The sequence below is a fragment of the Ambystoma mexicanum genome, chromosome 3p (assembly GCF_040938575.1).
Source record: "Ambystoma mexicanum isolate Mex_15411 chromosome 3p, UKY_AmexF1_1, whole genome shotgun sequence".
NCBI classification, from domain to species: domain Eukaryota; kingdom Metazoa; phylum Chordata; class Amphibia; order Caudata; family Ambystomatidae; genus Ambystoma; species Ambystoma mexicanum.
In genome coordinates this window covers 622,001,210-622,025,120 of record NC_090925.1, presented here as the reverse complement: position 1 = coordinate 622,025,120, position 23,911 = coordinate 622,001,210, and the positions used below count along the sequence as shown (strand labels likewise).

Sequence of the window (23,911 nt, the reverse complement as noted above, 5' to 3'; positions counted from 1 at the left end):
TTGATGCCATCATTGTGGTCATAGGCCGCACAACGGAGGCGCAAAGTTAAGGTGACTTTAGCTGAATTTCAGGGGATATGTTTCGTTAAGTTGTCACCTAAACGACCTTGCAACTAAAGTGTATTTTTATCCCTTGAATTTCAAGGGTTTTGTTATTCCATAGATATTTCTTACGGACGTGCCCAGTCCATTTTAAAACCCACTAGCAATGGGTGGTGGCACGAACACTATATATTTTAAAATGCTTGCAACCCATCGCACAAAGAAATTCAATCGCAAAATGATTTTGACCTGTTTGGATAGTGGTATTGTTATGAATACAGATTGCCTAAAAATATTGCGAGTTCCCAAAACATGCAATGTGCAGTGAGATTAAATTATTTGCCAAGGATCACACGTTTTAGTTAAGCAGCGGGCTAAAAGCACCTTGTTTTATGGCTTGTCTCTTGGTGACTGTTGTGATACATCGCACAACCCCAACTAACATTCAAGCAGCACGGAAAGGAGAAAAAAATTAGGCAAAAATGACCGGCTGCAAGAATAACATGCCCAAGGCACTTTTGGCCGCTAGTGAAAATAAAAAGCTGGCAACCATGAATATATGCACAGAAAGTGAACATATATCTTAAAGTGAAATATACAAATGTAGTTCAATTGACCTTCCCTTTAGAAGAAAGGGCCCAAGAAAAAATGGCAATGGACTTAAAAAAAAAATAATAAAAAAAATAATGACTTGAAAAATGAGTAAATGTTTCAATAAATATGGTGGCAATGTATAAAAGGTGCTTGTTAATTGAAATATGATGGACACTCTGGAAGGCCGCAGCTATGTTGATCAGGTTACTTTAATCACGTTACAGGTGCAGTACAGCTTGGGATCAGATGACATCGGGTTCATACAGGTACATCAGTAGATAGGAATTACCGAGGGGAGCCCACTGGCTCCCACCACCCAGGCTTTCTCTTCCAACTGCCTGGGTCGAATCGCATTGAACCACAAACATTCTAGTCACTCTCTGAACCTTTCATTCATGACATCACCCCATGCGTTTAGGGAGCAGAGACAACAATCCTAACGCACCTCCTGCAGTTCAACCACAAGACGCATTTTTACAACAGTAAAGCACCGTGCACACACCACAATCACACACACGATGGTATTAGAAAATACCTTTTAAAAAAAAAAAAGGAACAAAAAATGTTTGATTTGGATGAGCGTGGTCTTTCTTAATCAATCGGTCCCGCCCCTGCCACACATGAGTGCTTGCAGGGGCTGACAGGTGCAGGAGTGTGTGTTTGTTGTGCTGGGGAGGGGCTGAGGAGGGGCTGGTGGGTGGGCCGTAAGGGGTGGGCGGGTTAAACCCTCCCCTCCCCCCCCCCAATTTAGAAAAAAAACTAGTGGGAGAGGGGGGCATATGTAACTTCGGCATTTTGAAGTCGACATAAACGGCCGAAATAAATCTTTTGTTGTGTTCGGTATTTCAAATGCAGAAATATGACATACAACCCGCACACCTATGCACATCCGCTAAACTAGCAGGCAAAGTGGTTGTCCAACCAGGCATAACTAACATAAAGACAGCGGCACCACACCAAGATATCTTGCACCTTCCACCCACCACTGCCACCAGCGGTACTCCATGCTGGAGCGCTACCTGCCCCACATTGGGCTAACAAACTACACGAAAAACCATCAAACACAGCCAAAGTGCCTTCTGTCCACCACTGCCACCGGCACGGATATATGATGTCATCAGTGATGTTATCAATGATACCATTTTTGATGTCCTGAGTGTTAGTCTTAGCAATGCATGGTGGTGGTGCGAGTTATCGTTGCATTGATTACCATAAGTGGCACATTTCTTGGGTTTTTCGAGTTTACTTGTAACTATAACGTCCCTTTAAACAAAGTTATTTTCACTTAATTCCATCGTTTTTTATTAGTAAAAACGTTTCATGTTAATCACTGTATGTTATTAATAATTCCTCTTTCAACATATATGAAAGAATTGTAAATCTCCATTAACAGTGTGTACTGATGTGTGCCATTATCCGTAGTGCATGCATGGGGATGGAACTCATGGTTGAGTTGCCTAGGGCATGAGGTTCGACCATGACCCCAGCTCCACCAAACCACCCCTGTTATCCACCGCACCTACCCTGCATCCTAGTCCACACATCCCCTCATAAGGTGACCAATGGCCAGTACGTTCAGCCATGACCAGTCTTCACAATCCATGAGGTCTGGGCTTTGGCCATGCTGTATGCCCCAACAAGCAAATAAGAGTAGACATCTGTCCTTGCCGAGGGCCAGACCAACTGACCAGGCACCAAGTTGTATCAGTATTCTTTTTGTACTTACATTTTCACACTTTGACAAGAATAAAATATGGGGTAGATTTGCAAACGCATGCTTTCAGGTCCTTGCTGATGCTCCTCGCGCAGGTTTGCTGCAATCCCGCCCAGCACTTCGGGCTGTAGCCACAAGCAGAATTTATTTTCCCATTCAAATCTTTAATATCCGGTCCCTGGTGGCTATGGTCACTGGTCTTCTTGTCCGGGTCATGGCCACGGGATATACCTCAGTCACCAAAAATATACCATTTATTCATGTTTTAAACCTACCTTGACACTTTTCAAAAAATAAAAACACAGGCACATTTTTAAAACCATGCTTTAGGGTCCTTGCCAGTGCTCATCGCACACGTTTGCTGCTAATCCGTCCATATTTTATTTTTTGAAAAGTGTGAACCTGTAGGTACAAACATTATTGATATAACTTAGTCCCCACTTGACAAAATCCAATCCATTGTGCAGATTCGTCAAATTACACCAAAGGTATGTGAGCCAAAGGTATGTGAGCTAAAAATGCTGAGAACCCCGCCCTTCCCCCCCAAACCCCCATTGACAAAATCCAACCTAATTTTACATAAAGTTGGGTCTAAAATAATTTTCCAAACTTGTACGCAGAAGCGTTCAAACATTTTGGGCCCCCTCCCTCTACCTTTGCATCTTGTAGGCGAACAGCACCAAACTTTGGAAATGCATTCGATGTTGGGTCTAAAATGAAATCGGAAGCATTTCATCAAATGACGCCAAAGTTCTAAGCCATCCAAAATCTGCTCTTCACCGACCCTAAAATGCAGAAATATGCATGCATGTCCTTTAACTCTTGTCAAGTTTGCAAACATCCCATCAATGTCCCCAAACTTCTCAGGAGAAACTGATTGTATTTGCCTTTTTCTGGACAAATCCCATCCTCTGGCTCGGGAGGATAGCTCGGGGGCAACATGCTCGCCTTGGAAGCAAGACACGGAACACAGTTTAGAAACCTCTGGGTATTAAGCATGTTATAAATGACCTATCATATCTCACCACTCATCACCTGCCCAAAGATTATTTTATTAGTTTAGTGCAATGTTTTAGGTTTTTCCAGTGATGTCCCCGGACTATGGGCGCAGTTTGCGCATCGAACATGGCGGCAGTTTCAAAGGTTTTGATGCACTGCATGTTTTGAATCAATCATTGGGTGCATACGATGTCTGCAAATGTTACGCAGCTCTGACTGGTCCAGCAGTATCTGCGGACACAATCAGTGAGTCCACGGACCGGATGTAGATGTCGCACATTTCTTCAACTTAGTTTTTGCCCATTTAAAAAAAAAAAATAAATACTGGATGGATTTACAACAAATTTGCAAAAGCACGCTTTCGGGACCAGGACACCACTTGCGCAAATCTGGTCTATCTGGTGGTTTAGGCTGTAGGCATGAGCACTTTTTCTTTTTTGTTTGGTCAATGTGGAGTTCAACTTTTTGCCCCCCCCGAATACCCCCTTGATGAAACCGCACCAAACTTTTCTAAATCATTCAGAGTTGGCCATATGCTTTTTTGGGGATCTATCTGATTACTGTGCCAAAAGAAATGCAGGCAAAAAAATGCTGAATACAAAAACGACGAGGCACATTGATCGTATACATCCATTTTGCCTGCTTCCCGACTCCAGTCTATGCCTGCACCGTCAGTTCCCTTCCACTAAATTGCATATATTTACATTGTACGTAAAGTCCATGCTACTCTCAATCCGAGTCAAGTTGTTAACAATTCATTTTTAAAATTTTCCTAAGGATCTCCTACTCGCCTTACCCATAGGGCGGTGACTGCTGCCCTATAATATAGTTAAGGTGAGCTGAACCAGAAAAGTTGAATTGCTAATTACTTTTGACTTCTGTGACAGATTTGGCTGAAATTCTGAAGACAGACTGCAAATTGTGGGGGAAGATAAGAAAACACACAGCATCCACATTTGTGTTTTTGTTACAACGTGGTACTATGAGTCCTTGCAAGTATTGCAATCTCAAGGTGAAGCTGCCATGGTGCCCACATGAATAGAGCAGACAAACTACATTAACCTTTTGTGAGATGGATATATAGCTAAATTCCACAGCTGAATGAAGGACCTTTTTCCACACCCACCAGGGAAACCAAAGTCGCAATAGCCCACTTAGTGGAACTGTACAAAGTGGGCAGGTCCACATGTTCTATGTCCCTCCGGGATAACCATTCTAGGCCCTGAATCTTACTGAAAATTGCCATAAGTGTTTTGCCGTTACGAAATGGGCCTTAGTTTGTGGGGGACAATTCTTCGAGACCCTTGGAGGTAACAGGATATGGCAACGCTACGCACCAGTCCCATTGATTTGAGGAATTGACCGCACAAACGAAAGCCCATTTCTTAACCAAAATTTTTTTTAGGGCAGCTTTCGGTAAAATTCAGGGCCTGGAATTATTAACCCTGCAGGACATAGAAAATGTGGAGCAGCCCACTTTGTTCAGTTCCACTAACTGAGCTAATGTGACTTTGTTTCCCTGGTGGTTGTGGAAAAAGTCCTTCATGGAGCTCTGGAATTAAGCAATTTGGGAATTGATATTCAGACTACTCAATTAGATATTGCCCATGGTGATGAGCTGTGGGTCGCACTGAAAGCGAAAAGGCACGAGGTTCGTATTCTAACCAAAATAAGAAGGTATCTTCTCGCCATGTCCAAACTCAATCGAAGCAACAAAATAGTTTGGTACATGGAGGCAACTATTATTGATGCACGATTAAAATATTGGGATGCTGCATTTTGTGTGGCCATAACTCATTTGCCTCCTACACGGAGGGCACTATGGCATTGGCCTCAGCAGACATTTATTTCCTTCAGGGGAGTTTGTTGAATTCGGATCTCCTATTAGATGGATTTACAACTTTTATGCGGCCAGCAACATCGAACTTGAGAGGTCGACCAAAAGGGGTCCTTTGCATTAGAATACGAGCACACTTTGATGCAAACATTAATAGCATGGATAACTGCAGACTATTTCTGTTAACTTCCTTCTCGCCAATATTAATATTCTATTGTTAACATATATGACCACCCAAGTGGTAAGTTGACCACCTCCTTAAGAGTAACTCAATTAGGTTTTTGAAAGGTGGCACTCTACAAATCCTGGGGGGGAAATCCTATTAGGAGGGGACTTCAATGCGCATTGTTTACCTCCTTGGGAACTACATCAACTTGAGTGATCCCTCACTGTTCAAGAAAGACTGTGGCGGCTAGCAAATCTGTTCTTGATCTAGTTAAAAGTGGGGTTGTTTGGGTTGATTTTCTGTTATCTCAATTACTCTAATCCCAAAAGGAAAAAAACTTTTTAATTGAAGGTAACAGACAGGCTTAACTATCTCTCTAGCCTTGACTGCATATTTTCCACCAGCTCTGTGCGTCGATTGAAAATGATGAGATCTTACCTACATGCTTAAGTGATTCTGCTATGCTCAGGATCACGCTTAAATTAACCCGAACAGAGGTCAACCTGCTCTAAGTAGAGCAAGTACTTATGCCCAAAATAATTCTTTTTTGTTTTGTTTTTTTGGACTGAGGCAACTCCTCCCAAAATATCCCAGCACATTGAGAAGCCACACTTGTCACCCAGGGACATGCTTGACAAATGCAATGGGAGGCTGCAGGATGTATTACAAGGTGTGGTGCCCCCCTGCTCCCCAATGAAGTCTGGCGTGCCTGGGTACATAAGGAAAATATGCCCCAAGTATTTGATCCTGCGATACATGCAAAGAAGAAGGCTTTGAGGCTTCATATTGCCTGTATTTGGAGCAATCGCTCAACGGATGAGGCAACCCAAAAAGCTGAAATTGCTACAGTTGGATCTATATATAAAAACTGGCTACGCCAACATAAACGTAGCATTTTGTTAGCCAATTGGAAGTGTAAGGAACTCATGGTGGCAACAGTAAAGACAGACGCAAGTGATCACAGTTCAAGGGTGTTAAACTGTATAGGTAGGTTGGAAAAACGCCTAATCTACACCTGAATCTAAAATGGGAGGAATCTTCGACCATCAAACAATAAGGCAGTCCAAGTGGCGTCTTGTCAAAATAAAAGGTGCTATTCCAAAAAAACAATTGCCAATCCTTATGCTAAATACAAAAATTGTGATGTAATGTTCATAAGAAAGAAAGTGTTCACAAATAGTCAGGATGCAGCAGTTGGGGTCTCCCTTCCCCACGTTTCAAGCATGGGACCAGGTAGGATTCTGGAGCACAGCACGCGCTCAAGCTTTCCCAGCACAAGCCAACAGTTCCGCTCTCAGCAATCATGGCCTCCAGTGGTTAAGTCTGTTTCCTGCAAAAAGTCTTTCCTCCGAGGACCTGATGGGGTTTTAAATTTAAACTAGTTATTTTCCCTATACATGTTTCGTGATGACCTTTCACCCTTAGATCCCCCTCTTCCAGGCTCAGATCTACACAAAGTTCGTAATGATATCGGGACCTTCGGTAGCGAAGTGTTCTTGTTTCGAGGGCCTGATAGGTTTTCTGTGTCAAATTAAAAGTTCAACTAAAGTTATTTTCTGGTTGCACTTTTGGTGATGCTTCCTCACCCTGCTATACCCCTCTTGTGGGCTCAGACCCCTTGCCAATGTCCGCTTCTCTTCATCATGTTCACTACCGCTTTCAATACAGTGTCCTCTATCATTCACAAATCTTAATGTCTTTTTAAATAGTTCACCGTGGACATCCCTCTGCCGGGATCACTCTTGTCAACACACTGTAAAGCAGGACTTTAGACTTCGCCCCCTGTTTAACCTGCATCCTTCCTTCGGGTTCACTCTTGCCAACTTTGTCTATCGCGCATTTTCTTACAAAATTCTTATGATGTAGGATTTACTTCACTTAGCTTCACATTCTTCTGTTGGTCAAATACTTTTGACTGTACAGAGGATTTTATTGGAGCCCTCTATGACCACTTTGACCCCCTTCTAAACTTTCCAGTAACATTAGTTTAAACAATCGGTTAATCGCCCAGTGCTTCATGAGTGAGCACCCACCTGGTGCCTGACCCCTCGTTTGCTGGTTTTCCCCTTTCTAGTATCAACAGTTTGTATTCTTTCACAATTCAATTAGCTGTTTGCTACTTTCGCTCACCACAGTTCAGTTTCTTATCGGCTCACCGGCTGTGATGAACCGTTTGGCTTTTCTTCTCTCTGGAGTCAAGGTTGGTACCAAGGAGACCAGAGTCTCTCCCCGGCTTGGTTATCAGCAGAGGAGGGCCCTGTGTACCATGCTGCAACACACGCTGGTTACACGCTGGCTAAAGGTTAAAATTATCATTTGCTCGCCATGCTGGGCTTCAGTAGTAACATTTTTGCAATACTCCTTCTTAAGCTATTTTAGGAGATGGTGGAATCTAGCCAACTCCTTAGCTTGCAGCAACAGGGTTTCCAGGAGGGCTGTTCGTCCGTTCAGGCTATTTGTGCACTCCAGGTGTTGACAGACGATGCATGTAGCAGAACAGAGGGAGCACTCTACCTCTGCTTTGTTGACTCCTCGGCTGGCTTCGACTTGGTAGCTCGATCGCCTATGGGAATAACCTAGGGTATGGGAGATTGACCCCCAGCTGCTCTACTTTATTTGCAACCTTTATTCGGACACTTGTCACTGTCCGAACAACACAAGGGGGCCTAGTTACTGCACCGGGGATTGAAGCAGGGCTGTGTACTGGCACCCCTGCTTTTCAATATTTATGTAGCAGACATGGGGACAGCTTTGTCAGTGTTTGGAATTTCCCTCCAGGTTCCAAAGGGGGAGGATGCAGGGGGGGGTTGGCCATTGCCTGGCTAACATATACAGACGGCACTGTGAACTGACCATACTCTAGTGGGTCTGCAACATTCTTTGGACGCCTTATCTCAATGCGCAGTAGATCTCTTTGAAAATCAACTGGCAGAAGACAAACATTTTACAACTCCATCGTAAGGGTAAAACAATGGAAACTATAATTGGTGGATTGAGGGGGCAAAATTAGAAGGGTCAAGCTTGTATCTATATCTAGGCTGCCCCTTCCCAGGAACCCCCTTTTTTGTGGGTATAGGAGACTGACGTCCATTAAGGTCTTTCGTAAGTGGCAGGCTTTGAATGTTCTATATTGGACAGGAAGAGCGTCTGTGGAGGGTCTTTTGGAGTTATACTCCAAATTGGCCATACTGAGCCTGCTTTATGGCCTTGAAATTCCCTTTGGAGTCTCTGCGACCTGGCTCAACAGAATCTTGGGGAGGCTACTAAAATCCATATTGCAACTCCCTAAGGCGGTCGTGGTGGAGGCCTTGAGAATGGAATTGAGTGTGGTATCGCTCACAACAGAATCGAAGTTGAGATGCACGAAGACTAGTTCTCCACCAGGTACACTTTTAACGTTGCTTGAAGCACATATTATTTATAAACCTTGTAATGCAGAAAATTTGCCATTGACTAACATAGTTACCACATTCCTGGTCTGCCATTGCCTGATACCAACGATCTGGTGCCTTTCTTGGCTGACTTAAAGAAGAAAGCCTTCCTCTGGGATCGGGTGACAACAATGGAAAGGTTAGGCCGGCGAAAGCGTTGAGCTGAGTATGTAAAACAGGGCTTCGCCTGGTACGAACTACAAATGATCTCAAATATTGTTGCTTGACCTTGCGCTGTTTTAATATAGGACTTAATATATTGTCTTTTTGTGAAATTACGGGGGCCTGGATCCATGGGCCCTATGAAACTAGGCTCTGTTGTATCTGTATGGAGAAGGTGGAGTCTTACATGCATGTTAACTTCCCATTATGTTATGGGTTATGGACCAATTTTATGCTACAATATATTCGGCAGAAACTAGAGTTTGAAATTGATGATATCAGTTTATTCAGTTTTTTTTGTCCCAATTTGTAACTGAACTGGTGTGAACATAAACTTGTAATGTGATTTTGTATCCTATTTTACCAGTTTTATTTGAGTATGAATTGATCTTTTCTTTAGCGATATCTGTGGAAATTATGTTGATGAAATTTGATTGTATTTTACATTTTGTATGCAAAAGGTTTGCATTGGCCATAAGCATTAAATAAAAAAAACTTATTTTTACTTTTTTCCACTGGTGACCTTATTAAAATTGGTATTTATTTTTTAAGGATTTTACTTTTGGAGAGTTTATTTCAGCAATTGGGCTGAGGATTAAGCGTGGCTCCATTAGAGTGATATATCTGGAGCCAAGTCGCACATTCCACAATGCCATCTAGTAGTCATCGCTGGAAGTTCACCTCCAGTTCTAAACCACAACAGCAAGGCATTGTGGGTATGCAGTGGCAACCTTTTTCTCCAGGAAATTATTTTGTCTCAGGGCAGTGCTATTTTATACATAGCTTTATCAACCGAAGACAGATATTTTTGCAAGGCTGTCAGGACAACTACATACCTGGTTTCGCCCTTATTAGGGATCATCGGTGCCAGTGCAGTATAGTCCTCAGAGCCTTGTGGTTGCAGCATTTGGCCATGTTTTTCACAACGCCAAGAACGTTATTGTGGATTTATAGGTGGCGCTGTTTGTGTGACTTGGCTCAAATGAACCTTCTTGAAAGTTTAAAAAAAAAAGAAACTTTTGCTTGGTTCAATAAGGATTTATATATTTCAGTGACACTATGGTCTGTGTACTTCAAGTTTTAATAAAGCAGAATATTATTGCAACCAGACATGGGGGTGAGACAGTGATGAGGGGGCAAGTAAGTCACAAGTATTTGCTCAGGATGTGGCAAGATAGGTTGCAATCCTGACACTGGTTCAGTTGTTTTCCCCCGATTCGGACTGCTTTTCAGGGCACAAGTAAAGGACAGATGTGGACAACGTAACTTTTTTCGGAGGGCAGACGCAACCCATTGTTTTTTTTTTTTTTAGGTTGGCAAGCTTGCCCAAGTATTTGGCTACCAAGATTTTACTCTGGTTGTCATGTTCCCAGTGCAGACGCTTACCCACAAAACCACAAGCACTTGTCTTGTATTGGGATTTTTCCGTCCAGGGAATATTTCACTACAAATTGCTGAGTTTAAAAGGGGAGCACCGTTTATACTTTGCCAGCATACTTATTGGAACATTTCCTCTCTCAGGTTATTTTTCTGGTGTTAATTACCTAGTGCAATGCTATTTTGTTTTGTGCACTTTCTTCGGGGAAGGTCAATTGAACTAAATTTGTATATTTCACTTTAGGATATATGTTCACTTACTGTGTGTATGCTCGTGGATGCCAGCTTTTGATTTTCACTATTGTGGGGGCAAGAGTACCTGGGCATATATTCTTGCAGCTGCTTATAATTGTTTTCCCCCTTTTCAGTGCTGTTTAAATCTGGTTAGTTGGGGTTGTGTAATGTACTTTAACAGTCATCAAAACAAGGTGCTTTTAACACGTTGCTTAACCAAAGCTTGTGATCTTTGGCAAATAATATAATCTCACTGAGCATTGCCTAAAAAAAAAATGTTGCGTTCTCGAAGCCTGACATCTTTTATACATAACAATACCACTGTCAAAACATGTCAAAATGAATGTCTTTTAGCGATGGGTTGCAAGTGTTTCAAAATAGTGGGCACGGCCTGAGGCAGTGCACACTGACCAAGGCTAGTGGTGCAGTAATGTTTAAAAAATATACAGTGTGCACTGATCTGATGTAGGTTATTTATAATGCGCTTAATACCTAGTGGTTTCTAAGCGCGGGCCCGTGGATCAAACCTGTGTTGCTCCGTGTCATCTTGCTTCCAAGGCGAGCATGTTGCCCCTAAACTATCCTCCAAAGACCGTGGCCAGTGGTGCGGAAAAGATATATGGAATAACCAAAACCTTGATTCAAGGAAAGATTTTAGTTGCATGGAAGTTAAGCTCAGAACTTAACGCAAAAAAAACCTGAAATTCAGCTAAAGCCACCTTAACTTCACGCTGTGTTGCGCAGCTTATGACCACAATGTTGACAACAGATGACATTACTAATTACAATTGACATCACGGTTGTCACATATAAGACCACTGATTACATCTGTTGTGGCATCAGACGTATCATTTATGATTTAGCTAATAAAAGCTTTGATTAACTGAACATCAATTTTGGCTCTGGCCTTTGCCAATGTTGTGGACACTGCATGACGGAATGTCATGGCTAATGGCTGGTGAGTGTTGTAAAATATAGTGTGGGTACGGCCAAAGGCCATGGCTACTACTACCTCCTTAATGTGGTAATACACGGGGGGGTGGGGGTGATGGCCAAAGTGCGTGGCCACTGGTCATGGCCAAAGGCCATGGGTAGTATCTGGCTAATTTTGTGAATGTACTGTGGGCCCGTCTGAAAGCTGTTGCCGGCCACTGGCTATGGATTAAGCCCATGGCTAGTGGCCCCTTAATGTGTTAAACTATACAGTGGGCATGGCCAAAGGCTGTGGGCACTGGCCATTGCCGGTTAGTGTTGTAATCTGAAATTCTATTAGTGATGTCATAGATGTAATTAATTTGTCACCAGTGAAGTCCTGATTGTGGTCACAGGCTGCACAACAGGGGGTGCAAAGGCCGACATTTTGAAGTCAAATAGGACGTGCGGGCCCCACCCAGACTACAAAGTTTGTGAACGATTTGTTAAAAATAAGTTAAGAAAATAAAAGGTGCAAAACAACTTGGGCACAAAGCATTTACTGGAGGCTTGTTTGTGGTTATTCCATGAAGTAGTTCCTTTTTAATATTTGACTGAGAAGGGTGGGATCCCTTCTCCAAAATAGATATATCTCGGGTAAATTGTCAAAACCCGGGGTTTTTAGAAATGAAACGGCCACCATTTGTCTTTTTGCTCGATGTGAGAGATGGCCAAGGTTATCTGAAAGTAAAACGCAGGAAATTAGCCTTTCCAAGGTAAAAAAAAAATTCAAATGCCATCAAAGGGGGGGAGAGAGGTAGGAGGACTCAAAGTGAAGTTGGGAGTTGCATGGGGGGGTGCGGGATCTAGGGACTTAGTTTGCAACACAAAGCTTTTCTATAGCTTTAGTTATAGACGGACTAGCTGCGAATAGCTGACATTTGAAAGTAAACTGTGTCACGGGAACAGCATGTGTTGTGGGGGGATGAAAGGGGGCAGGGGAGGTGATGAGGCCATCATTGGTGTGTGGGGAGCAGGCATAGAGCGCAGCAATGACTACAGACAACTGCAGGTATCTGGTTCTTTACCTGTGGCTATAGAAAGTTTTTTAAAAATATGCATTTACAGTAACATCAGGGGCGGGGGAATCGCTGGCCATGGCCAGTGACACGATAGCCATCCAGGCCTCCCATCCATGTAGTAACTGGGACTAACCCTGCTTGGCTTGCTACAACGCAAGGTAGGGGCCAGCCCCCTAAGGCCATGTTGCCTAATAAATGAGCCCAAGTTACAGGTCCACTTACAGCAACATGGTCTGAGGGCAGACCCAACCACTTAGAATCTTCTGAGGTTGCCAAGCTTGCTCAAGTGTTTGGCTACCAGGATTTTACTCTGGTTATGTGCCCAGTGCAGACGCTTACTCATAAGACCACAAGCACTTGTTTCGAATTGGGATTTTGTTTTCCTGGGAATATTTCAGATTGCTGGGTTTAAAAGGTGAGCCCCTTTTTATATTTTGCCAGCATATTTATTGGAACATTTCCTTTTTCAGGTGTTCATTACAAGTACAATACTATTTTGTTTTGCATACTTTCTTCTAATGGGAAGGTCAATTCAACTACATTTGTATATTTCACTTACTGTTCATATATTCATGGAAGCCAGATTTTGATTTTTGCCATTGGGGCAAAAGAACCTGGGCATATGTTGTTGCAGCCAGTCATTTTTTTTAACCTCTTCTGTGCTGCTTAAATGCGGTTAGTTGAGGTTGTGCAATGTATCGCAACAGTCACCAAGAGACCGGCCATAAAATAAGGAGCTTGCAGCAGGCTGCTTAACCTTTGTGATCCGTGGCAAATAATGTAATCACGCTGCACATTTCCTAAAAACATTGTGTTCTAAAAGCCTGCCATCTATTATACATAACAATACCACTGTCAAAACAAGCCAAAATGATTCTGTGATTGAATATCTTTGAGCGATGGGTTGCAAGTGTTTAAAAATATGGCCAAAGGCCATGTCTAGTTGTCTGATAGTGTTTTAAAATGTACAGTAGATGCTGACAAAGGCTGTGGCCACAGGCCATAGCCAGTGGTGGGGACAATATGGAATAACAAAACCCTTGAAGTTCAAGAAAAAACTTGCACAAACGTTAAGGTGAGAACTTAACACAACGAAATCCCTGAAATTCAGCTAAAGCCACGCTAACGTTGCACCCCCTGTTGCACAGCCTATGACCACAATGACATCACAGATGACATCAATAATTTAACTAATGGCATCAGACAGAAGATCACTCTAGGTATTTTCCCATATTTAGACCACCCTGTTTCTACATATGTGATATTAGCATTTCAGAATAGTTCACTGTTTTACACCGTGTACTCATTGTTATGAACGGGTACACGTGCATCATAACACTAATTGTGAAGCTTTCCTTTGTAGTACTTTGGTAAAAGATATCTAAATTATAAATTGTACGCTGCTTAGAATGTTCCTATTGGTGCCAAATATGTTGTACACATGTTTACTATATCATCTGTATATACAGTTATAAAATAAATTCGAAATGAACACATGTTCCACCCTAATTATTTACTAGGTTTTAAAATACATATGTAAATACTCAATTGCTTTGTCGGAAACATTTGTACATGTATCATTTTCTAAATAACACGGGGAGTGTTTTAAAAAAAATAAGAACTATGTATTAGGATATTTTTTAAGATTTCCATACATGGTTATTGAAAAAGTGAAATCGTCAAGCGTAGAAACCATTGTGTACAGGTGTGTTATAAATGACATATAGCATATCGTTGCTACTCTAAATTTATACATGTATCGAAAAGAAATGAAGTTTTAAAATTCAACATTTGCTTGCAAATATGTACATAGATGTGATTTCATTCTGTGTGTCTTTTGTAGGTGATTAACATTCAAATGTTAAAATTCAAATAAAACACAATGTTTAAAGTAATCTTTAAATGGTATCCAATATTTTAATACATTGGCTTTTGTTTGTTATTAGTGATTTCATTAGCTGCATAACTGGGACACACGTTACCAAAATGCAATTGGTATTGGTATTGGTAATTTTGCCAGTACTTTCGCCAAGGAACAAGAATTAACCAAAGCACTCGATCAGATTTAACGTGCTAAAACAATTTTAGTTTCCATCTGCAAAGTTAAAATACCCGCATATTCTTACAACCAACATGGACTTACAAGCAGTCTCGGTAGTCCCCAACGCTTCACCTAACACCACACATTCCACCCCAACCTCTGGGACTTACTACTTAGGCGACTTAGTGTTCCAAGCATCTTTTATTTCCGCACACGTTAGTCCCCTGGTCTTTGGTCATGTGACATAAGTTTAGTGTGGCTCTCTACAGTAAATCTGGCTGCCATCTTAACCTGCCTTATTCACAGCGATGCTTTGTCAAATCATTATACATTGGAACAAATGTTATTGACATAGTGTGTTTTGAAATTCTATTAATGTTCTATTATACCCTTTTTGCTAAATGCCTTGGCTAATTGCCATAATTATCATCTACTACAGTATTATACTGCGTGGCACGAAGGGAACTACACATGTTTTTAGAGGCACGTGATTCGAAGCAGGCAATTAAAAAAATCGTTGCATTAAAACAAGTATTGTAACAATTTAATGAAAAATAACAGCTCTTTAGAATTACGCCCGAGTAGGCTAGACCATCACCACATACTTTATCACACTATTACAGCATCGGGTTTTAGAATAATTTCTATATGCCATACAGTAACATATCAATCAACAATGTAACCCTTGTAGGCTACATTGCCCAGGACTCTATAGATCCTGTATTTATTCAGTTGTACATTCAAATTACTTCTGACAAACACAGGGTCTAGTCGCTACATGAAATTCAATAGTGTATCCCTATTCCTGAAGAGTACTAAAGTGGCTAGTGATATATAGCATTTCATTTCTGTATGAATACAATAGAGATCTCATTCCCTTTGGATAACTTCAGATTTCCTTGTCGCGCCCCAGTGGGCTAATTTGTCAAAGCTTACTGGCATCACATTTAAGACCATTGATCTCCTCATTGTTGGATGTTGTAGGTATTCTATTGCTTCACAATTACCGTCTAAAGTGTTTTAGTGCTTAATGATGTGGGTATCTGCTAAAAATGTCCTCGTTTCTATAATTACAAGAATGCAAAGGACAGACTTATGAATTACTAGATCTCTGGGAACCTAAAAGCTGATCATTCTGGAGACTTCTTATACACCTAGAATCTCATAAATACATTATTGCCTGAAATTTAACATCCCTGCTTCTAAAGTGTGTGTTTTTGTGTGTATGTGTATATATATTTGAGGCTTGTGAAATCTGCTTAGATCACGTGCTGTGCATAGGCAGAAATCAAGTGGAAGCTGCAGAGTATTACAGTTGTTTTCAAAACTCGAAAAGGGACGTCGACAGGGCGTGCCAGTAATACTATCGTGTGTGACGTCCACTTTACCCATGATCCCTCACGTGTCGACCTCCCTCAGATTGTTTTTTTCCACCATTCTAGATGGATGCATATAGCGGAGTTCCTCTTTTGGCGTAAAGCCATTTACTTACTTATTTCAATTACTGATAGTTAATTCTTTCTATCCTTTACTTCACCGACCATCGAAATATCATGCTGGTGAAGAGAGAGAGACTGCCCGTTGAAGACTACCGCAAAGGACCGTTCGGCCTTGGAAGGCCGCCCCGGGCCTCAGCCCAGACAGTAGGGAGAGAGGTGGGGGGTGGGGAGGTCATTTCGGATGAATATGCCCCTTTTCTTACACTACTTTCACCCACCTGCCATAGTTTGTAGTTATGGACAAGACCCATTTAAATTCCGCCCCAAGTGCAATAGACCATTTCCGTGGGTCGATAAGCATTTAGTCTGTAACTTGTGTCTTCCAAGAGACCACGTTGAGGGTTCTTGTTGAGCATGTAGGCTCTTCAAGCCCAAGACTTTAAAGGACCGATCGACAAAACGCTGGGCCCACTAGGCCAGACAGCTCGAGGCCATGGAGGTCATGGAGGTAGAAGGTGCCTTCGGCTAGCCAAGCGCAGGCACCCAACCCTGGAGGACAGGCTGGCGGCCCTGTTGTGGGGACTACACCTGGCGGTGGGAGCGCAACAATTCCATCCACCGCTATACACACAACACCATGTCGAGACTCGACACATAGGTTGAGCGGCCGACCGCGCACGACACCCAGGGTAAGGTCTGTGGTACTGTTATTAAACGTCATGCGTGGCTGCGGCAATCGGGTTTACACCTAAAACGCAGGCACCATAATTAACATGCCAATTGAACCCAACGTGCTTTTTGGAAAGGCCGTCGAGGATGCCTTAACAGCTAAAGAGGGGTATGAAGCACTTACATCTTTGCGTCAACTCGCCAACAAGCCACCCGGCCAGGGGTTAATGGCAATTTTCGCCGTTTTTGCAGCCAAGGTTCACCACAGGGGTTCAATTAAAATCAGCCAAGGGACTCCCTGGGGAAATAATCAAGGTCCGTCCTCCCAGAATTATCCTAGAGGACCTCGTAGAGCCAGAGCTCGTGGCAGGGGCAACTCCTCTCAGGGGTGGGGGGGGTACCCCTCCACAAAAACAGTGACTATCCGATTCAGGTGCCCTCCCATGCCTCTCCAGTAGGAGGGCGCATTTCCAGCTTCACCCACGCTTTGGAGGGATCACCTCAGACAGATGGGTGCTGTCCACAGTAGCAGGCGGATACTGTATAGAGCTCCTCCAACTGCCCCAGAACCACCCCCCACGACAGAAGGTCCATTTGAAGGAAGACCAGTGTATCCTCCTCGAGGTCGCCACATTTCTAAAGGACGCCATCAAAATCGTCCCGGCCAACCAGGTAAACGGGGGTATTTATTCAACTTGCTTCCTTGTGCCAAAGAAAGATCTGTCCATGCGCCCAGCATTAGATTTGCGCCCTGCAAGCAAATATGTAAAGCCCCGAAAGTTCTGCATGACTACGCTACAAGAGGTAATCCCTCTACTAAAAAAGGGATTACATGGCAACAGAGGATATGGAAGATGCCCATTTTCATATTTCAATGTTCCAAGCGCACAGATTCTTGCATTTCAAGATAGCAAACCAGCACTACCAATTCAAAGTGCTACCCTTCGGCATAGCATCCGCTCCAAGGGTGTTCACCAAGGTACTGACGGTGGTGGCAGCACACCTGCGCAGGGAGGCAATCCCAGTGTACCCATACCTGGACGACTGGCTCATTACAGGGGAGCCCCCCTAATTTGCAAACATAACATTCAAAGGACTACTAACCTTCTCTTTCAATTTGGCTTCTCAATAAATGAGAAAAAATCAAGCCTAGTGCCAAGCACCACCACTTCCTAGGAGCTGTCCTAAACACACAAGAGGGTGTTGGTCTTTCCGTCAGAGGAACGAGTCCAAAATATGCTGTTGCAAATACCACATTATCAGGCCGGTCGCCAGATAAGGGTGCGCAAAGCGATGCACTTGCTAGGCATGATGGCATCTTGCATTTACCTGGTTCCACATGTGCGCCTGCGACCCATGCAGGCATGGTTGGCAAAACAGTGGTCTCAGGCAAGCGGTCAGTGGGACGATCTAGTGGTCGTTTCACCAACACTGGTACAAAATCTTCGCTGGTGGACGAGTGAAATCTACAGAAGGGGAAACCCTTCTACGATCCAGAGATACAAACGATTATCCCAAAGGACACCTCTTGCTGGGTATAGGGGGGACGTGCACTACCTTCACCATACAGCTCCGGGTCTGTGGTCTCCCACGACAGCTCGGAACCACATCAATCTGTTAGAACTTCTGGCAGTATTCAAAGCCCTTCAGGCGTTCAGGAACAGCACCAGGGGGCACACATTCTCCAAATCTGTCCAAACTTGCACATCAAATCTGGAAATGGGAATATCATCAAACGGAAGATATTCCTATCGTCGCAGCACGTTCCAGGGGAACTCAACTCTCTTGCAGACTCTTTGAGCAGAGATCCACTACCAGAGGAACACGAGTGGCAACTTCACTCAGTGGTTTTAGAACACCTCTTCTCTCTATGGGGTTTCCCCACAAAAGACTTGTGCGCTACAAGCAATGCCCAGACTTCGCGTCCATGTTTCCCCAGGATCCAAGGGGAATACCCTATGGATGAACTGGTCAGGGAAATTTGCTTACGCTACCGCACTCCTCTCCCCCCCCCCCCCCCCCAACACCTCTCATGAGGAAGGTGGTGAACAAGATCCACAAGGAACAGATGACACTCCTCCTATGTGGGCAAGACAACCATGGTATCCACAGCTGTGCAAACTGGCGATGCGCGATCCCATCAAACTCCCGTGCCCGTACAACCTGCTTTCCCAGCATGGGGGGGTCGGGGGAGGGGGTGTCTTACAGTTATGTTATGGGAATTTCTGTAAGCGCACGTACACCCGAGGGCATCTTGGCGCTGAGGAGGCAAGGCGGAGCGCAGCTAGAAAAAGCAAGGTTTTTAAGCCTTGACGAAAGACGAGGTGATCAGAGATGTCACGCAAAGAAATAGGAAGGTTGTTCCACGATCTTGCAGCAGCAACTAAGAAAGCAGTCACCCTTACGAGCCAGCTTAATACGAGGCACGGCCACCCGCCGGGTGGTTTGAGAATGAAGGGTATGAGTGGGTTGGTAGGGAGTGAATTTACTTTGCAGATATTCTGCTGCGGTTCCATGAAAGGCCCGTTTACTATACTCATGGACTTGAACAAGATCCGCTGAGCAACACAGAGCCAGTGTAGTTGTCTCAGTAGGGGAGTCATGGGCTCCAAAAGGCGGGCAGATGATAGAACGGGCTGCACCATTTTGAAGTAGCTGCAGACGCCCAATCAGGTAAGCAGGTTGGGCCAGATAAAGCGAGTTGCAGTAGTCCAGCACACTGAGGACCAGGGCTCCCACCACTGGTGCCTGACTAGCAGTGGGAATGAAAGGAAGGCCTTTCCGGAGAACCCTAAGTTTAAAATGACCCGATTTGCAAACTGCTCTGACCTGCTCATCCATGGTCAGAGTGGCAGAGAAGCATACTCCCAGATTGCTAACTGATAGGACGGGTATAGGGAGAGGGCCCAGTGATTTAAGCGGGGCCGGGGGAGGGCGTAGGGAGGCAAAAATTGGCCGTCTGGAAAACATGAGGCATAGAAGTACCCACAACCAAGAATTCAGTTTTAGTGCTGTTTACCTTGAGCCAGTTCAGCGTCATTCATATTCCCAGTTCCTGCAGGCAATTTTTTTAGCCTGTTGGCTGTTCCAGGTTTTGTTAGGTCCAGATGGACCAGTAGCTGGGTATCCTCTGCTTAGGAGTAGAAGCGGAACCCATGAGATTCAATAAGAAACAGTAGATATCATATGTAAATATTGAACAAAACAGGGGAGAGTGCCGAGCCCTGAGGGATACCACAAAAGAGAGACGGGGGCAGAAGAAAAAGGAGGAAGCGAAACTGACTGAGAGTGACTAGTGAGAAAAGCTATGACCCATTTGAGGACTTGGCCTGAGATTCCAGCTTCAGAGAGCCGGGAGATTAGAAGAGAGTGATCGACTAAAAGCAAGACTGCAATCTTGAAGGAATCAAGAAAAAGTAACACTAGACACTGTTATTTTGACAAGTGGAGAAGATTCGTAATTTGGTGCCAGTTTAAATAAATTAACCCGATTGAATGTACTCCTTCGCACATTCTGACATCTATGCTCCATTTGTTGGATGCAGGCTTATTGTTCAACTCCTTGAAGGGCGACCTGGCGGCTATGGTGGAAGGTACCTGTCATCAAAGCATTCATGGAGCGAGTAAAAAGACTCCACCCTCCAATTTCAAACCCGCAGCCAGGATGGGAGCTCAATGTTGTACTCGGTAAGCTCATGGGCCCCCTCTTTCGAGCCGATGCACAAGTTCAGTCTCAAACACCTGACTTACAAAACGGACTGCTTAGTGGCCATCACTTCATAAGAAGAGTTAGTGAAATACAAGCATTGTCTGTGCAGGATCCTTTCTTTGTTGTACACAAAGACAAGCTGGTTTTACCTACTCGACCTAGGTTCTCCCCTAAATTAATCTCCACATTGCATGTACACCAGTCAATTGAGCTACCGGCTTTCTTTCAGGAACCCAACAGCTCAGCTGAGGTAAAACTCCACACTGGATGTGAGGAGGGCGGTCCTCTACTATGTAGATAAGACCAGTTCGCTTAGAAAGACAGATCAACTGTTTGTCTCCATAGCGCCAGACAGAGAAGGGGACCCCATTTTTTAAAAAAATGCATCTCTGGGTGGATAGTCAAATGTATCCAACTGTGCTATTCCCTATCACATAAGACACTGCCTTTTACGCCCAGGGTTCACTCCACAAGAGGCAGAGGAGCCACCCTGGCTTCCATTGCAAATGTCCCTTTAGACCGTATTTGCAAAGCAGTTACATGGAGCTCAATACATACTTTCAATCAGCAGTACTGCATTGACACTCATTCCAAGACAGATACACAAGTGGGATAAGCGGTTCTAAGACATTTGTTTTCTCATGAACCTTCTCACATCCCACCTCCTAACACTGCTCGCTAATCTATGCACAGCATGTGATCTAAGCAGATTTCACAAACCTCAGAAGGATACATTACTCACTGTAATCTTATTTCTGATGCTTGTATCTGCTTAGACTTTCCTTAGGGTTTGGTCTCAGTTTATGGTGCACATACATGTGGCAATGAGCAGGCCTCAAACACACAATTCATTTGTATACATGAAGGTAAACTTTAATGTTAACATTTTCTGATGTTTCTTTCTTCCTTACTTTAGTTTCCCTGTATGTTCCTCTGATTTGTATGCATTGTGGTTCTTCATATGTATTGTTTGTACTAGCACAAGTGTTGTAAGTCTTGAATTGTTAGCTAGTTCTTAAATGTTTAACATTACTCAAATCTCTAAGGTAGCATTCATGATTGTACTATCCAAAATTAGATTAAAAATATTGTACTTCTATGGTGCATGCTGCAGTCATTGCCTATGTTTATATATGATTAGGTTTCTGTATTAACAACACTCCAATACAATGATTTTAGATGAGTACATTATTTAATAGATTAAGTAGTTCACGATAGGTCTCCTGATCACCCCAGGCATCTTGTTGCCAACAATATAAACGCAACCCCTTCCAGGGACTTCATCAAAATGTATTTCACATGTGATGTCATCAATGACATTTGTGATGCCATCTTTGTTGTCCTGGGTGTTCGTCTTAGCAGTGCACGATGGAGGCGCGAGTTATGGTTGCTTAGCTTACCATAACTGGCGAATTTCTGGGGGTTTTCGGTTTTACTTGTAACCATAATGTCCCTTTTTAACGTTTTTTTTTCAGTGAATTTCATGGGTTTTTACCAGTGCATTGTCCAACAATTTACTAATATCATACTTATCCAATATAGCAATATTTATGTCCGATTTTCAAAGCGTCACCTTAAAACTCTGCCATTTCTAGAATCATTTTTAACACTTCTATATAACTATTTCAACTGGTTTTGCATCCGTAGACGTCTACGCACATCTGACTTCATTGCAGACCTTCTGGACAGTGCCACATGACCATCCGCTGGCGCGCAGCATGACGTGTCCGAGAACCCGTCCGCACTTCACGATAAGATCCGTGCTTTGCGGGCGGTTTGGAACTGCATTTTCTACTGATCTAGGAACTTTCAACTCCAAAATGTCCCTTGCACAGCTCCTAAACCTATTCCTACTCATTATCCATTAACAATCTAGTACACAGTACATACTTTTAGCAAAACTGCTATTTATCTTAAAAGGGCATCAGCTAATGCCATCCCTCCTCCCAAGAGCCACCCCCACTGCTGTAATCGAGGAGCGTGAGAAACGCTGCCCCCTATCTTAGAAATAACTCAATATTGGTGTTTGGTGCCTCTTCCCTCATTTCCCTCCCACCTTTTCGTTCTAAGCTCTCCTGCCAAAAAATAAAAATACATCCGAAAACAACAAAAGAAATGTTCCTTTAGGAACCACCTTTCACAGTTAAAAAATAGAACAAAAAAACTTAAGACTCCATCTACTTTATATTTCTCAGTAAAGTACATAGACTCCATAAGATTTTCCAACATTACATTTGCATTTTGTGTTATACTAATGGGAATATTGTGGCGTTCATCCCCCCCGTTCCAGGGACTGGAACGGTGGATACCGGCCCGGCAGCCCAAGTTATCATCCAAGCTAAGCGAGGGTGGATAACGAGGTTTCCGAACCATTATCCCCCATTCCAGCCCCTGCAATGGGGGATGAAGGCCAGTAGCACCCTAGGGTCCCAAAGCGGGAACCCACGGTACTAAAAAAAGAGGACTCTGCTTCCTACACCGGGACACCTGCATCCCGGTGTAGGAAGGAAAATCCTTTTGCAAGATGGCCACCATGGAAAGGGAAGGTGGGGTTCCATACAGGGCTCCTTTTCACTTTCTGCAGGCTGCCATGGAAAGCGAAAAGAGAACCCTATGACCATATTACCACGAGCACATGTTTCTTACCTTTCAAACCTATCCCAATTTCAAATAACTTTACCACAAAGCCAGTCCCAGGTAGACATGGCCACTTTAACCCCATGTGTTGTCCCTCGTGGTCATGGCCAGTAGCTAGATTGTCCTGTTCATGGAATAAGGTCATGGTTCAGACAATCTGGCCACTGCCCATGGCCACAGGCTACACCTCAGTCACCAAAGGTATATCACTATTTTTTTGTACCTACATTATGACACTTGTCAAAAAATAAAAACATGGGGACATTTGCAAAACCATGCTTTCAGGTCCTTGCCAATGCTCTTTACACAAGTTTGCTGGAAATCCACCCATGTTTTATTTTTTTCAAAAGTTTGTTTATTTATAGGGCGCCCCAAAACCCTTGGGTAGCTGGGTGCACATAATAACAAGAATGCTTAGAACTTGGTTACAGGTTGCATATTACAGGTTGTTGGTAACATAAATTGTATACATCGGTATGGGGGGGGGTTGCATTGTGACAATTTTGAAGGTGAACCTATCGCTAATTTTTAGCCAGTTTTATTTTCTCCGCGCATTCGAGATGTGCTCTCTAGCTGGGAGGTTCAGGGCCGTTCTGAGCACGTTGTTTTGTAGGGTTTGAAGTTTGATGTAATTATTTGTGCCTGCATAAAGTGCATTGCAGTAATCTAGTTTTGAGAGGATTAGTGCATTGGCTAGGATGATGCAGCTAGCAGGGGAGTGTAAGGGTCTGCATGCTTTAATAAGTTTACCGGTATAGGCTGTGGATGAGGTCAGGGAGTTCACTTGTTTCCTTAGGGACAAAGTGGAATCCAAATAGAAACCAAGGGTTTTCACCTCTTTGGCGACGGGGATTATATTGCCATCG

General features: G+C 43.4%; 1 protein-coding gene across 2 annotated transcripts in view; it reads left to right on the top strand.

The window, feature by feature from the left end:
* UBTD2 (ubiquitin domain containing 2) overlaps positions 1–23,911 on the top strand; it is a 378,905-nt gene that overhangs the window by 79,627 nt on the left and 275,367 nt on the right. The window lies entirely within an intron of this gene.